Raw genomic sequence first — 16,542 nt, 5'->3', positions numbered from 1 at the left:
TAGAAAACACACTTCGGGATATAATCGAGCAGAACTTCCCCAACCAAGCAAGACAGGCCAACATTCAAATTCAGGAAATACAGAGAACACCACTAAGATACTCGTTGAGAAGAGCAACCCTAAGACACATAATCATCAGATTCACCAAGGTTGAAATGAAGAAGAAAATGTTAAGGGCAGCCAGAGAGAAAGGTTGAGTTACCCACAAAGGGAAGCCCATCAGACTAACAGCAGATCTCTCTGCAGAAACCCTACAAGCCAGAAGAGAGTGGGGGCCAATATTCGACATTCTTAAAGAAAAGAATTTTCAACCCAGAATTTCATATCCAGCCCAAAACTAAGCTTCATAAGTGAAGGAGAAATAAAATCCTTTACAGACAAGCAAATGCTGAGGGATTTTGTCACTACCAGGCCTGCCTTACAAGACTGCTGAAGGAAGCACTAAATATGGAAAAGAAAAACTGGTACCAGCCACTGCAAAAACAAACCAAAATGTAAAGACCATTGACACTATGAAGAAACTGCATCAACTAATGGGCAAAATAACCAGCTGGCATCATAATGACAGGATCAAATTCACACATAACCATATTAACCTTAAATGTTATTGGGCTTAATGCCCCAATTAAAAGGCACAGACTGGCAAACTGGATGAACAGTCAAGACCCATCGGTGTGCTGTATTCAAGAGACCCATCTCACATGCAAAGAAACAAATGGCTCAAAATAAAGGGATGGGGGAGGACTTACCAAGCAAATGGAAAGCAAAAAAAAAACCCAAAAAAAACCAGGGGTTGCAGTCCTAGTCTCTGATGAAACAGACTTTAAACCAACAAAGAACAAAAAAAGACAAAGAAGGGCATTACTTGATGGTATAGCCATCAATGCAACAAGAAGAGCTAACTATCCTAAATATACATGCACCTAATGCAGGGGCACCCAGATTCATAAAGCATGTTCTTAGAGACCTACAAAGAGACTTAGACTCCCACACAATAATAGAGGGAGACTTTAAAGCCTCACTCTCAATATTAGAACAATGAGACAGAAAATTAACAAGGATATTCAGGACTTGAACTCAGCTCTGGACCAAGTGGACCTAATAGACATCTGCAGAACTCTCCACCCCAGATCAACAGAATATACAGTCTTCTCTGCACCACATAGCACTTATTCTAAAATTGACCACATAATTGGAAGTAAAACACTCCTCAGCAAATGCAAAAGATGGGAAATCAAAACAAACACTTTCTCAGACCACAGTGCAATCAAATTAGAACTCAGGATTAAAAATCCCACTCAAAACCACACGACTACATGAAAACTGAGCAACCTGCTCCTGAATGACTACTGGGTAAATAACAAAATTAAGGCAGAAACAAATACGTTCTTTGAAACCCATGAGAACAAAGACAAAACATACCAGAACCTCTGGGACACAGATAAAGCAGTGTTTAGAAGGAAACTGATAGCACTAAATGCCCACAGGAGAAATGGGAAAATCTGAAATCGACACATTAACATCACAATTAAAAGAACTAGAGAAGCAAGAGCAAACAAATTCAAAAGCTAGCAGAAGACAAGAAATAACTAAGATCAGAGCAGAACTGAAGGATATTGAGTCATGAAAAACCCTTCAAAAAAACAGTGAATCCAGGAGATGATTTTTTGAAAAGATTAACAAAATAGATAGACCACTAGCCAGAATAATAAATAAGAAAAGAGAAGAATCAAATAGACACAATAAAAAATGATAAAGGGGAGATCACCACTGATCCCACAGAAATACAAACTATCATGAGAGAATACTATAAACACCTCTACACAAATAAACTAGAAGATCTAGAAGAAATGGATAAATTCCTGGACACATACACCCTCCCAAGACTTAACCAGGAAGAAATCAAATCCCTGAATAGACCAATAACAAGTTCTGAAATTAAGGCAGTAATTAATAGCCTACCAACCAAAAAAGCCCAGGACCAGGTGGATTCACAGCCAAATTCTTCCAGAGGTACAAAGATGAGCTGGTACATTCCTTCTGAAACTATTCCAAACAATAGAAAAAGAGGGACTCCTCCCTAACTCATTTTATGAGTTATTATATTTATGAGGCCAGCATCATTCTGATACCAAAACCTTGCAAAGACACAACAAAAAAGAAAATTTCAGGCCAATATCCCTGATGAACATTGATGCAAAAATCCTCAATAAAATACTGGCAAACCAAAACCAGCAGCACATTAAAAAGCTTATCCACCAAGATCAAGTTGGCTTCATCCCTGGGATGCAAGGCTGGTTCAACATACAAAAATCAATAAATGTAATCCATCACGTAAGCAGAACCAATGACAAAAACCACATGGTTATCTCAGTAGATACAGAAAAGGCCTTTGATAAAATTCAGCACCCCTTCATGCTAAAAAATTCTCAATAAACTAGGTATCAGTGGAACATATCTCAAAATAACAAGACCTATTTATGACAAACCCACAGCCAATATTACACCGAATGGGCAAAAGCTGGCAGAATTCCCTTTGAAAACTGGCACAAGACAAGGATGCCATCTCTCACCACTCCTATTCAACATAATATTGGAAGTTCTGGCCAGGGCAATCAGGCTAGAGAAAAAAATAAAGGGTATTCAAATAGGAAGAAAGGAAGTCAAAATACCTCTGTTTGCAGATGACATGATTGCATATTTAGAAAACCCCATTGTCTCAGCCCAAAATCTCCTTAAGCTGATAAGCAACTTCGGCAAAGTCTCAGGATACAAAATCAACGTGCAAAAATCACAAGCATTCCTATACACCAATAATGGACAACAGAAGAAAAGCATGAGCAAACTTCCATTCACAACTGCTACAAAGAGAATAAAATACCTAAGAATACCACTTAAAAGGGATGTGAAGGATCTCTTCAAGGAGAACTACAAACCACTGCTCAAGGAAATATGAGAGGACACAAACAAATGGAAAAACATTCCTAGCTCATGGATAGGAAGAATCAATATCGTGAAAATGGCCATAGTGCCCAAAGTAATTGATAGATTCAATGGTATTCCCATCAAGCTACCGTGAATTTCTTCACAGAATTAGAAAAAACTACTTTAAATTTCATATGGAACCAAAAAAGAGCCCATATAGCCAAGACAATCCTAAGCAAAAAGAACAAACCTGGAGGCATCATGCTACATGACTTCAAACTATACTACAAGGCTACAGTAACCAAAACAGCATGATACTGGTACCAAAATAGATATATAGACCAATGTAACGGAACAGAGGCCTCAGAAATAACACCACACCTCTACAACCATCTGATCTTTGACAAACCTGATAAAAACAAGCAATGGGGAAATGATTCCCTATTTAATAAATGGTGTTGGGACAACTGGCTAGCCATATGCAGAAAACTGAAACTGGACCCCTTCTTACACCTTATACAAAAATTAACTCAAGATGAGTAAATACTTAAATGTAAGACCTAAAACCATAAAAACCATTGAAGAAAATCTAGGCAATACCATTCAGGACAGAGGCATGGGCAAAGACTTCAAGACTAAAACACCAAAAGCCATTGCAACAGAAGCCAAAATTGACAAACAGGATCTAATTAAACTAAACAGCTTCTGTACAGCAAAAGAAACTCTAACCAGAGTGAACAGGCAACCTACAGAATGGGAGAAAATGTTTGCAATCTATCCATCTGAAAAAGGGCTAATATCCAGAATCTACCAGGAACATAAACAAATTTAAAAAAAAATCAGAAAGTGGGCAAAGAATACAAACAGACACTTTTTAAAGGAAGACATTTATGCAGTCAACAAACATGAAAAAAAGCTCATCATCCTTGGTCATTAGAGAAACGCAAATCAAACCACAATGAGATACCATCTCACGTCATTTAGAATGGTGATCATTAAAAAGTCAGGAAACAACAGATGCTGGAGAGGATGTGGAGAAATAGAAACGCTTTTACACTGTTGGTGCGAGTGTAAATTAGTTCAACCATTGTGGAAGACAGTGTGGTGATTCCTCAAGGATCTAGAACTAGAAATACCATTTGACCCAGCAATCCCATTACTGGGTATATAACCAAAGGATTGTAAATCATTCTACTACAAAGACACATGCACCGGTATGTTTATTGCAGCACTATTCATAATAGTAAAGACTTGGAACCAACACATATGCCCATCAGTGTTATACTGGATAAAGAAAATGTGGCACATATACCCCATGGAATATGCCACAGTGATAAAAAAGAATGAGTTCATGTTCTTTGCAGGGACATGAATGAAACTGGAAACCATCTTCCTCAGCAAACTAACACAGGAACAGAAAACCAAACACTGCAAATTCTCACTCACAAGTGGGAGTTGAACAATGAAAGCATATGGGCACAGGGAAGGGAACATCACACACCAGGGCCTGTCAGGGGGTTGGGTGCTAGGGGAGGGATAGCATTAGGAGAAATGTCTGATGTAGATGACAGGTTGATGTGTGTAGCAAACCACCATGGCATATATATACCTATGTAACAAACCTGCATGTTCTGCATATGTATCTCAGAAGTATAAAAAATAAATACTTTTAAAATGCAAATTAAATAACTGGAAACACCTCAGTTAAACGCCACCAGGATGTTTATTATATACTTCCATAAGAGATCTGTATTCTTTCCTCATTTTAAAGCAGTGTGTTCATAAACATAGAGTAAATAAGATGTTTATTACAGTGGGAGGGGATCCAGAGGTGTGGTGTGTAGGTATGGAGTGGAGAGGTTGCTAATTTAAATTCCAGCTTAAAATGATCAATTTTAAATTATTCCACTCAGAATATCTCTTTAGAAGTAAATCTTTGTTCAATCACTCTGAAAAGCTACTTGACAATATTTCAAAGATGTCCTGTCCTTTCACCGGCCATTTCATTTCCAGGAAACTCTCTAAGGAAATACTCAGAAAGCCATTCAAAAACATAGGTGTAAAGATAGTCATTGAAGCTGTATTCTAAATGTGCAATAACATCTAAATCAGTTTTGTATTTTCATCTGATGAGGCATTATTCAGAAATGTTTAATGGTAATTTTAAAAGATAGTTACACAAATGCAATACATATATCATTTATGGCTTTGTTATAATAATTATATTTTGGGGAAAGATATAAAACCATATTTTCAGCTTTATTTCAATTTTATAAAAATACACATCTATATAAAAATAGACCAAAAGGAATATATTAAATGTTAAGTGAGGTTATTTTGTATTATGATATAATAAATAATGATTGTTATTTTACTTCCTTTTGGTGGTTCTGTGACTGTTTTAAAAATTTTTTTAATTTACTAGAATCTACTAAATTTCTAATTTGGGGGAAATAAATATGCCACTTGAGAGACAGAGGGAAAGAAAGAAAGAGAAAGCAGAGAAGCAACCTTGTTAATTGAGCATGATAATGACTTCAGACTTTAATAAATAATATTCTAGTTGATGACAGAAACCCACAATAACTGAGTCTAAGAGAAGCTAACCCAATCACATATTAAGACTCTTTGTAGAGTTGTGCTCATGCAGAGCAAAGGAAAGCTGACAAATAAGAAACTATGACATAGCCAAGTTTTAAAATAAGCCCCAAAGCACAGAGTTGGATATAGTCTTCATAAGCTAGGTTGGCAATAGCTGGGTATTTGAATTGTTTGTGTTTTCTTGCCACTGAAATCATTTTACAAAAGCGTCAAATTTATTTATTTAAAATATCTTTTACTCCACTTTTAGCACTTAATATATTTTTAACCTTTTATTTGTAGAGATTTTTTTGTTCTTGTTCCAAAATTAATAGAGTGGCTAGATTTCACAATGGGTGCCTATACAAAAGCCCCTGTAAATTCGATTTCCCAAGGCATAAATAAATGTCAGTAACTCTCATATGTCTAAAGAGGGAGCTATTGACTAAGAATGGCTGGAATATGTCAAATTGAATAAAGATATTTCTCAATTCACAGAGGAACTCTCATACTTGTCACTAATTGATTTTGATTCTATTGATACTTAATTGAAAAAAGTACATCACTTTATGAATCAATACCACCACTATGAATCTGAAATACTATTTTTCCATTGGCATCATTTTTCTAGCTGCAACAGTTTCTCATCCCTTCACTGTTCCTTACCCTTACTATAAATTGGTACCAAAAAAATCTTCCATTTTTGACAAGTATTATATTTGTATGGGTTCTATAACAAAGTACTATGGTATTTTCCACATTTCCACTATCCATCCTCTTTGCAATATTCATAAATTATAGTATTATATTATCATTATGCTTAGCCTTTAAAAGCTGAGCCAGAAACTAGACCTTGGGAAGATTTGTTTTCAAAATTAATCCATTATGTAATTTTGAATTACAATGGATGATAATATACTAAAGAAGAAACTTCATACTAAGTAAGTAGGTTGAGTAGTAACAATTTCTGAAGCATGCGTTATGCATAGTACATATGTACACCTATTAAAATAAAGATGGCCAACTTCAGGTACTGGTTATTCCAACCTGGTGATTTGTAAGTAATATTTCTGACACATTCTCATAAAATATAATCAAGCAGTTTCTGGCACTTACAATCCTGAATGCTAAAAAGTTTTCAGAGAGTCATGCTGAGCACAACACAATTTGTATTTCTAAAACATTGCAGAAATATGGTGTCAATGAATTTGCAGGTGAAGCTCCTTTGAAAAGAACATCATACATTGACTGCCATCTTCCTCTTTCCATAGACAAAATAAAACATCTTGAGAAATCTACCCAGTTAATTTTTATTTTCCCAAAGAAGAGATTTTTCATGAAATGACTGTGACTGTGATTTGTGATATGGGTCACACCACTGCTTTCTTCCTATCTATGTCAGGATTGCTATGTGATATGATTTTGGTAACTGGCAGAATTAAGTGCAAAGCAATGTTTCCTTCCAGTTTGATTTTGATAAGCTCTCAAAATCTAAAACACTCTACTAGGATTTCAACTTAGCAGGATACTATTAATCAAATTTCTTAAAAAATAATTAATGAAAACATAGTAAAAGTACACTGACAATAAAACTTGAGCAGTTAAACATTCAAATGATAATGAATCATTTGCATTACTGAAAAAGACATAAATTAATCAGATACTTGAATATAGAAGGTAATAAAGTGACTCTACATTAAATGTAGAATTTATTTTAAAATTTATTTTTAATATGATTACATTTAACTAAAAATTTAATATTTAAATATTAAATATTTAAGAGAAAAACTGAGACTGTACCTTTACAATTGGTAATAATAGGTGTTGTTTATTGTTTTCTATGACATGGAGTGCATACTGATTTAGTTCTTACCTAGACACACTGTAAGGATTTACACAAAAATCATTTTTTGAGTTGAATAGAAAATGAACCTGACCATTATTCTTTCACTTATATCAAATTATAGATCATTACCCATTAGCTGAAAGTCATTGAGTTATCAAGAAAGACTAAGAAGATTAATTGCTTTGTGTTTGAGATAAAAATTTCCCCAAGGGAAACAGGTACCAAGGGTTTAGTAGCACATTTCTAATAGATCATATTTCATGGCTACATTTACTCACTAGGAAGTTGTATATTAATATTATCTTAGGACCTAGGCCATATCTGTGATTTGGAATTTGTAGATATAACCAAAATGTCTATCAAATATGAAGGTAACACTTTTTTGACCCAACTGTAAGTTATAGGTTTCATTATTTTAAAAAATTATTTAAGATGGTGAATTTGCATCAAGCCAATTAAGCTCTTTCACCTCATCAGCATTTGACTAGCAGACTGGGTTTTTGAGTCAATGATTCAAGACTTCAGTTGCAGGCTGGTCAAGAGATTTTTCTCCAAGTGATGCTAAATGGCCCCATGACAATTATGTTACGGCTTTGACCTCCTTGCTGTCAATAATTGACCTAACAGATTCAGACATTTTCTGCAATCTATTTATGGGCCAACATGGATTTTCTTCTATGAAAAATAACTATCAATATCTTTTTTTTTTTTTTGAGACAGAGTCTCTCTCTGTCACCAAGCTGGAGTGCAGTGGCAAGATTCCGGCTCACTGCAACCTCCGACTCCCCAGTTCAAGTGATTCTCCTGCCACATCCTCCCAAGTAGCTAGGATTACAGGCATGTGCCACCACGCCCAGCTAATTTTTGTATTTTTATTTCACCGTGTTGGCCAGGATGGTCTTGATCTCCTGACCTCGTGATCCGCCTACCTCGGCCTCCCAAAGTGCTGGGATTACCGGCATGGACCACTGTGCCTGGCCTTCAGTATCTTTTAAAAATACCTTTTTAAGACTTTTGAATAGTCAACACAATGAGTACTGCAAAGATTCTGATTTGTAGTTAAAAACATTTTAAACCAGACTATAGGTAAAAAAAAACTCCTTATATTACTGCAAATAATTCAAACGGAGGCAAAAACAAAAACAAAAAAACCTTAAATATTATCAACTTAATTGGAAATATGAGTTTCCCATAGTAATGTTAGCTTTCTCACTGCAAACAATTGGCACTAGAGGTGAAGAGGAAATTGACATCACAATAGGTCAGTCATCACCCCTCATGGTTTGAAAATTTATTCATAATATTGATTGATACTAACATATTGTAATTGTCTCCTTTAATGCAAAGATGATGACCATGTAGGAATCAATGTGAGCAATGTCTCATTTTTAGAATTGCCGATTTGATTCCAAATTACTGATTAGTTCTGCTCAGAGAACAGGGTCATTATGAACTATTAGAGAGCTCAGTTATTTGTAACAGACATTTTCAGGGTCAGAGTAAGTGAGTAAGAGCAATATTCCTGCACTATATAAAGCAGTTGTTGCAGTTTGGGAGTCTAGAAGGAAATTAAAATCTACAGAGGTGTCTTTTTGCATTTATATTTCATGGGAGAGCAGTCATCTCATTTTTAAAAAGGTAAAGCTTCATTCAGATTACTCATTTATTCAACAAACATTTATTGAGTAACCAGCACTAAACTGAAGGCTCAAAAATAAATAAAACTTGTTGTTCCCTTTCAATGTGCTGTGTTTCCAAATAATTTTTCTTTTGTAACCATTCATTTTGATAGTGGGACTTCCATACCATTTTTAAATATTGTTTAAAATTTTAAAATAAATGAAATAACATGACTAAAACAAATAAAATAGCATTGAGAATTACAAAACACCTCCCAACCACTAGAAATTTCTGATATGAACTCTTTATTCCATCTCAGCCTGTCACAGACCCCCTTAACTAAAATTTCTTGGTATGGGATAAGAATCTGCATTTTTCAGATGTTACCAACTACACAGTTTGAGAACCTCTCATAGAGTGAAATGATAGTGTCTTACGAACAAAGAAAGAACACAGAAACGGCCGGGTGCGGTGGCTCACGCCTGTAATCCTAGCACTTTGGGAGGCCCAGGTGGGCGGATCTCAAGGTCAGGAATCGAGACCATCCTGGCTAACATGGTGAAACCCCGTCTCTACTAAAAATACAAAAATTAGCTGGGCGTGGTGGCGGGCACCTGTAGACCTGCTACTCGGGAGGCTGAGGCAGGAGAACGGCGTGAACCCGGGAGGCGGAGGTTGCAGTGAGCCGAGATGGCGCCACTGCACTCCAGCATGGGTGACAGAGCGAGACTCCGTCTCAAAAAGAAAAAAAAAAAAAAAAAAAGAGAAGAACATAGAAACATTGGAAGAAAGATTGTTTTGAAAATGGCTTTCACTGTTGAAGACAATTTTAAAGATTGTACAAACTATGTGGAAATACTATCTTAGCACAAAAAAAAAGCAATTTAACAATGAGATTTTTATGGGTACCTGGACCCTAAATTGTATTTCCTGTTTCATAGAAATTCACACAAGTAGATATTTTATGCCCAATAATTTCTGATAACATTTTATTTTGTAACATTATCAAAACAAAATCTTTAATATTTGTCCAAATATTGCAAACTTAAATCATTTCAAAATTTTTCTTATTCTTAACCAAAAGCAATGAACCTTTCCCCACCTCTTAACTCCTTCTCTCTTCTTCTCTCTTCTTTAGAACTTATTTTAAAGATCACAGTGTTCTTAGCCTTTATGTGTCTTTCAAAAACCTTAAAATGAAAGCAATATGATCTTGAAATCATAATAAATAAGTTTAATATATGTGTGTATATGGGGTGTGTATATATTCTTTTAGGTGTTTCCTTAAATAAGAATTCAGATACTATTTATAGTGGGAGTGGAAAGAATACCCATTTGGGAGTAAAAATTTTTTGCATCTCTAGACCAAGGTAATACCATTTAATATTCTAGGAAAAATATGGAATCAAATTATTTGTTAAACACTTTCAATACATCAAGTATTTTATTTTTCCCTAAATCCCATAAATAAAATGTCATTTTCATTTTCTACTGAAGAAAAGAAAGGCTTAGGGAAGCTAAGGAACCTGCCCAATATAAGTATCCTATCCTGGTTCAAGGCAATTTTATTTAACTTCAATGTCCACATTCTTTCTAAATTATCCTCTATTGTAACAAATGAGCAGATAACTTTCACACCTGCAAAAGATGCATATCTTTCTTTGTTCATTGTCAGTTTAAGGCAAGAGCAAATCTTGGACTAGTTTCTCTTGACAAGTCATTTATGAGTGGTGGTTGACTAAACAGCAATGATGAAAAGATTCTGAGGTTGAAGTAGGACTTTCCAGGAGCTAGCTAGTTGGTGATACCTGTGTTCCTTTTAGGAGCAGCCACATGTGTACATGTTCATTGCCTCTGACTTAGATCCTACAAACAAGATGCAGCATCTGCTTCTTATTCTTAATTCCATAATGTAAGTCCAATGAGCAGAATATACTTTACATTATTTGCAAACAATATAAGAATGTTTCACAAACATACAATTTGATGTTACTGTTTCCCCATGTGCTCAATTTGCTGTTATTGTTTCTCCATGTACTCACTTATTTATGCTTTTAATAGTTTAGCACAGTTTTTCAAAGATATATTTTTAAAATGCATATACAGTGAAATAAATACGAAAAGGTGCATATAAAATATAAATAGGAAATGACAGATCTAAAATTAAAATCAATATTTAATCAAATTAATTATTCCTGACAGATTACACTGAATTTACTATTTCTGTGTGCTTTCAGTATGAATAAAATGAGGCTCATAATTAAGATTTATCATTTATCATAAGTCACAAGAATCCTTAATTCATTCCAGCCTCCATAGTCCCATTAATATGAGCACTTATGAAATACCAGATAATTTCTGGTAATGATAGTGACTTAACTTCTATGGATATGAGGACTTAGGGGTTGACATTCTAAAAATCTATTTCTAAGTTTATGTAGAAAACTATAGACAGCAAAAGAGCAATAGGTCTCTAACACAAAACTGTCACTTCGATTACATGTCACACCGAAAGAACTTAGAATAAATTTCAGACATCTTACCATATCCTTCAGGGTCCTATACGACCCAGTCCTGCCTATTCCTCTGATCTTAGCACCACTCTCCCCTTCTCCACTTTGTCCCAGAAACCTTGAAGTTATCTCCCATCTCCTGAATCAGCAAAGCTTGTTCCAGTCTTAAGAGCTGTGCACTTCTTGTTTCCTCTGCCTGGAGCCTTTTCCCTCAAATTTTTGTAAGACCGGCCTATCTTGCTACCTACGTCTCAGCTCAAATTATACATTCTCAAAGGGGTCTAACCTGACTTCCCCTTGCCTTCAATCGCTTTCAATCTCAATATCTTATGAATCTTAACCACTGTATTAAAAAATACATAATTTTTGTCTGTCTTCCTCCATAAGAAAATGAGCTCCAGGAAGGCATGAATTTTGTCAATATTGTTTAGGCCTATATCACCAGATATGAGACAAGTGTCTAGCCTATAGTATGGGCTTGGAAATATTATTGAAGGATTGAGTTAATAAGTAAAAGAAGAAATGACTGAATGTCAGTATTTTTACTATTTTATTCTATCACAGGATGGTCATATATTCTGAGAAAGCAGGGAATTAGACAATTTTCCCAAGACAAAACTAATCCTAAACTATATAGTGTTAGCTTTTAAATAATTTTATGATTTATTCTCTTTTCTGTAGCATCTCAGCTCTGTATTATTGATATCTCTTGTGGGAAGACAATTCTTATATTGGCTTGCATCTTGAGTTGGTTTGAACTAACTTCTAGAATATTCTCTTTGTAGTGCCACATTGCAATGGCCTCAATTAGGTGGACAAGCATGTGTATGATTACTAGAGTGAGGATTTGTATAGTAATTCATGACAGGGTTTTTAATAATGCCAGTTAGATTGCCACAGTAAGAGATGACATTAATTCAAAAAGGAAATTGTTTTTTTTTAAATGCAGTATGTTTTTATTCTGTCAGCACTAGGAGTATATCCAACTACATATAATAGCATTTTATATCAAATCTCCCCTGTGTTAATATGGAAGAAGTGGCTGAAGTGGCTGCAAAATAAAGCTCAGCCTAATAAACTGTCCAATTCTGAGGGTTTCAAATATACTACTGTTTTAGATTATGTATACTAGACTATGATTTTTGATAGACCTTGGACATATTTGGAAATCTGTAATTACCATAAAGCAATATGATATTTATCAAGTGCCTTTTAAACATGTTATGAGTATTCTTACTTGTATAAAAACTCACTCTGCCCTCTAAGAGTGTATTAGGTAGGATTAGATCAGCTTCAAGAGACCAAAAACTCAAAATAATTGAAATATCAATACAGTAGAAACGTATTCCATCTCAAATGAAATAAGTGTAGAAAGAGTCTGTTTAGGGTTGGTCAGTGCATCACACTGTCAAACACCAAGAGTCTTTCTACATTTCTTCTCAGCCATCCTCAGCATGTGGCCTCCATATCATATTCTGAGGTGGCTGGTCTAGCACCAGCTCCAGGACCCAAATCCAGCCAAGAGAATGAAGAAAGGATCAAAGGATTACACACCTTCTCCTTTCTAAGAAGAATTCCCATTGACATGTCATTATCCAGACTTAATCACTTGCATGTATAGGGAAACCAGAATATAAGATTCTTATTTTTGATTACTGTGTGCTCAGCTAAAATTTAAAGATTGCAATTCTAATGAAGAAAGGGAGAAAGGCATTTGGGGACAAATAGAAGTCTCTGCTACAAAGAAGTTACCAAAGAAGGAGACAAGATGGAAAATCTAAAAGTTAAATGTCTAATGTTTAAATTATAAATTGGAGACTGGGTGCAGTTGCTCACACCTGTAATCCTAGCACTTTGGGAGGCCAAGATGGGTGGATCACCCGAGGTCAGGAGTTCAAGACCAGCCTGGCCAAAATGGTGAAATGTCGTCTCTACTAAAAATAGAAAAATCAGCCAGGCATGGTAGCGGGGGATTGTAATCCCAGATTCTAGGGAGGCTAAGGCAGGAGAATTGCTTGAACCTGAAAGGCGGAGGTTGCAGTGGGTCGAGATCACACCATTACACTCCAGCCTGGGCGACAGAGCGAGACTCTGTCTCAAAAAAATTAAAATAAACAAAATAAATAAATAATAAGTTGATAGTCATTATAGGGGGGTTAAGAAATTAGGGCTTTGCAGTTAGGCTGCTGGGATTAAAAGTCTGGTTCTGTCATGTATTTGCAATATGAACTTGGATAGGTATTTAAACTTTGCAAGACTCAGTTTCTCATGCATCAGTAGAGAATAATAGTAGAATTACAGTATTGGGATGACAAAATAAAATGAACATAAGGTCTTTAGTATAGAATCTGGCTCATATTGAGCACTCGATAAATATTATTCATGAAGAAGAAGATGATGATGGTGATATTGATGTTAATGGGTGATAGCAAATATAACGGTATTATTAGCAATATAAGAATGATCAAAACATGATTATTATGATTAGTGTCAGAGAATTCTTGGAAGGCTTCATAGATGGGGGAGTACTTGATACATGGATAGGCTGGATTTACAGAGCTAGAAAGGAAAGCAAATTCCACGATGACCATATTAATGCATCATCAGCAAGTTCAACAACATCAACCTCCACACTGTTTGAATCCTCCATAATTTTATTGCAAATGGATTTAAAGCAATTGGAAGATGGAAGCTTACTGAACTTAAGTGTAAGCATTGTTTGATGATTGAGTTACTAACATGGACAATTATTCTATTGCTGAACATTTTCTGAGTTCCTTTATAGGAGAAAAAAATATTACATAAATTTGCTACAATCCAGATAAGTGAACTCTTTAGGTAGCAACTTGAATGGAAAACCAATAGTCTTCTAATCTTCAAATAGTAAATCACTCTTACTTTCCTAATAGTAATTTCAATGTTACCAAAACAATCCCCCCAAAAACCAAAACATCTAGAAATCTTAAAAGTTTCCACCGATGGTAAACCAGAGAGTAAAAGTATTGTCATTGTACCTATTTTCCATCCAATGTTTTTGGGTTTACACGTGTGTGTGTGTGTGTGTGTGTGTGTGTACCCAATTTCTTCTTCAAAATGTGAAGAGCTTTGGGCATACCTTCAATTGCTATAATTAATTTATTCTTGCCCAAAACACTAAGAGATTCACTTGAGCATGAATTCTGCATTTTTCCACCATTGGAAATCACTTGAAAAGTTCCCCCATTAGAAAGCCTAATTTAAAATTAATATGTATGCATTTTCTTTCATCTTTTAAATATGCAAAAATAAGCTGTTTCTCAGTGATGAAGAACTGAACAGTGGTTTGAAATGCCACTTAATTGAATTTCATAAGTCAATCTTTCCCTATATCTTTTTTTTTCTTCCTTTGGCTGTCACTCAGAAAATTGCAGGCAAACAGTTGAAAACTAAGCAATATTCCCCACGAAGTCTGAGTCTTAAAGAGCCAGTGCGGTTGTGACTTTCAATCATCCAGTTTACTCAGCTTATGTGATGTAATTATTACTTTTAATAGCAAAAATTGCAATTACTTTTGAACCACCCTAATACTATTAATCTTTTTACCCCTTACCATGTGCCAGGCACGTTCCTAAGGACTTCACATTCTCTCTCTCAGTTAATCCTCACCAAAACTTGATGAGATGGTTGTTATTATTGTACCAATTTTAGAGCTCAGATAACTGATCTGCAGAGCGGATCAGTTGGCCAATGTCATAGAAGTGACAAATGGTAGACACAAGATTAGAACCCATTCTGTTTTTGTCTACATACCACATATTTAAGCCCTGAATTACTTCGCCTCTCCTCTCATGCATATACACATCTTATTTAAGGCTACTAGACAACAAAAAATTGCTGCTTTAGCGTAAAATTATGTTATAAAACTTTATTTCCACAGTAACAATTGTTTGGTACTGCACCTGTGGCTCCATTTCTCAATTCTACAAACATTTGGCTGAAAGCATTGTACACAGTGTTGCTATAGAAAACATGCTGGTGAGCCCACATTTATGCTATAAAAGTCGGCTGCCTCCAGAGGAAATGACACAGCAACATGTTTCATTCTTGTAAAAAGAACCTACCCCAATGTCTACACAACTGTCTGAGATACAGTAAACTCATTTAAAGGCAGAAGAGGAAACTGTGCATGGAAAACTACTGGCTGCTTGATGTGTGTGTGTAGCTAGCTCGGTCTTTACAGGATGAATGATCCATCTGATAAAAAGCTATGAGAGCTACACAAGCACCCGGCGGAGTACATGCATAGCTTCTTAATAATTTCTTGTTGTTTGTTTTAACAAACACACATCATCATAGCCCATTTTGACAGCCAAATAATGCTACCACCAACTTGTCATGATAAAAAATAAACCTGATTGAATGCAAATGGGAAAACACATTTAAAATATGTTAAAGGAATAAACGTGTACCAGTTTAATCAACATGGCAAACAGATTTTCAGTCATCTCAAATATTTGAGAACGACAACGTGAAGGTAAATGAAAGGAACAGACATTTTTTCTGTCATAGGAAACAAAGAATTATATGTGCCTGTGAATATAAGCACACTGCTTATTTAGATCAAAGAACACACTAATTTTATCATTCAACTGCCAGTCCTATATGATTCTTCCATTTACCCAAGTGATCTGCATGAGATTTATTATAAAGTGGGGCTGATGGTTATATTCTAAAGGATCAGGTATTGTAGAATGAATACAGTCATCTTGCATATGTTTCATTAAATGCCAAACCTTCTGGAAAAGGAAGGCAAAGGACTTCCTCAAAGACCAATTGATCTGGGAAGGGGCTTAAAGTTGCCTCTCTAAATGTTTTCCAAATAGGTACTCAAGGTAATTTTTAAAACACAACATGATTGAATCATAACATCTCCCCACTACAGCCCGCACTCCCCTGCTTAGACTGGCAGTGGCTTCACTTTTTTCTTAGGATGAAAGCAATGCCTGCAAGTCCCTGTGTGTGCCTTCCGCCACCAAGCATTAGGTTCCAATTCATATGTCCCCTCCCACACCCCGTACT

This window comes from Pan troglodytes, chromosome 2, assembly GCF_028858775.2.
Source record: "Pan troglodytes isolate AG18354 chromosome 2, NHGRI_mPanTro3-v2.0_pri, whole genome shotgun sequence".
Classification (NCBI taxonomy): Eukaryota; Metazoa; Chordata; class Mammalia; order Primates; family Hominidae; genus Pan; species Pan troglodytes.
This window is presented reverse-complemented; position numbering follows the sequence as displayed.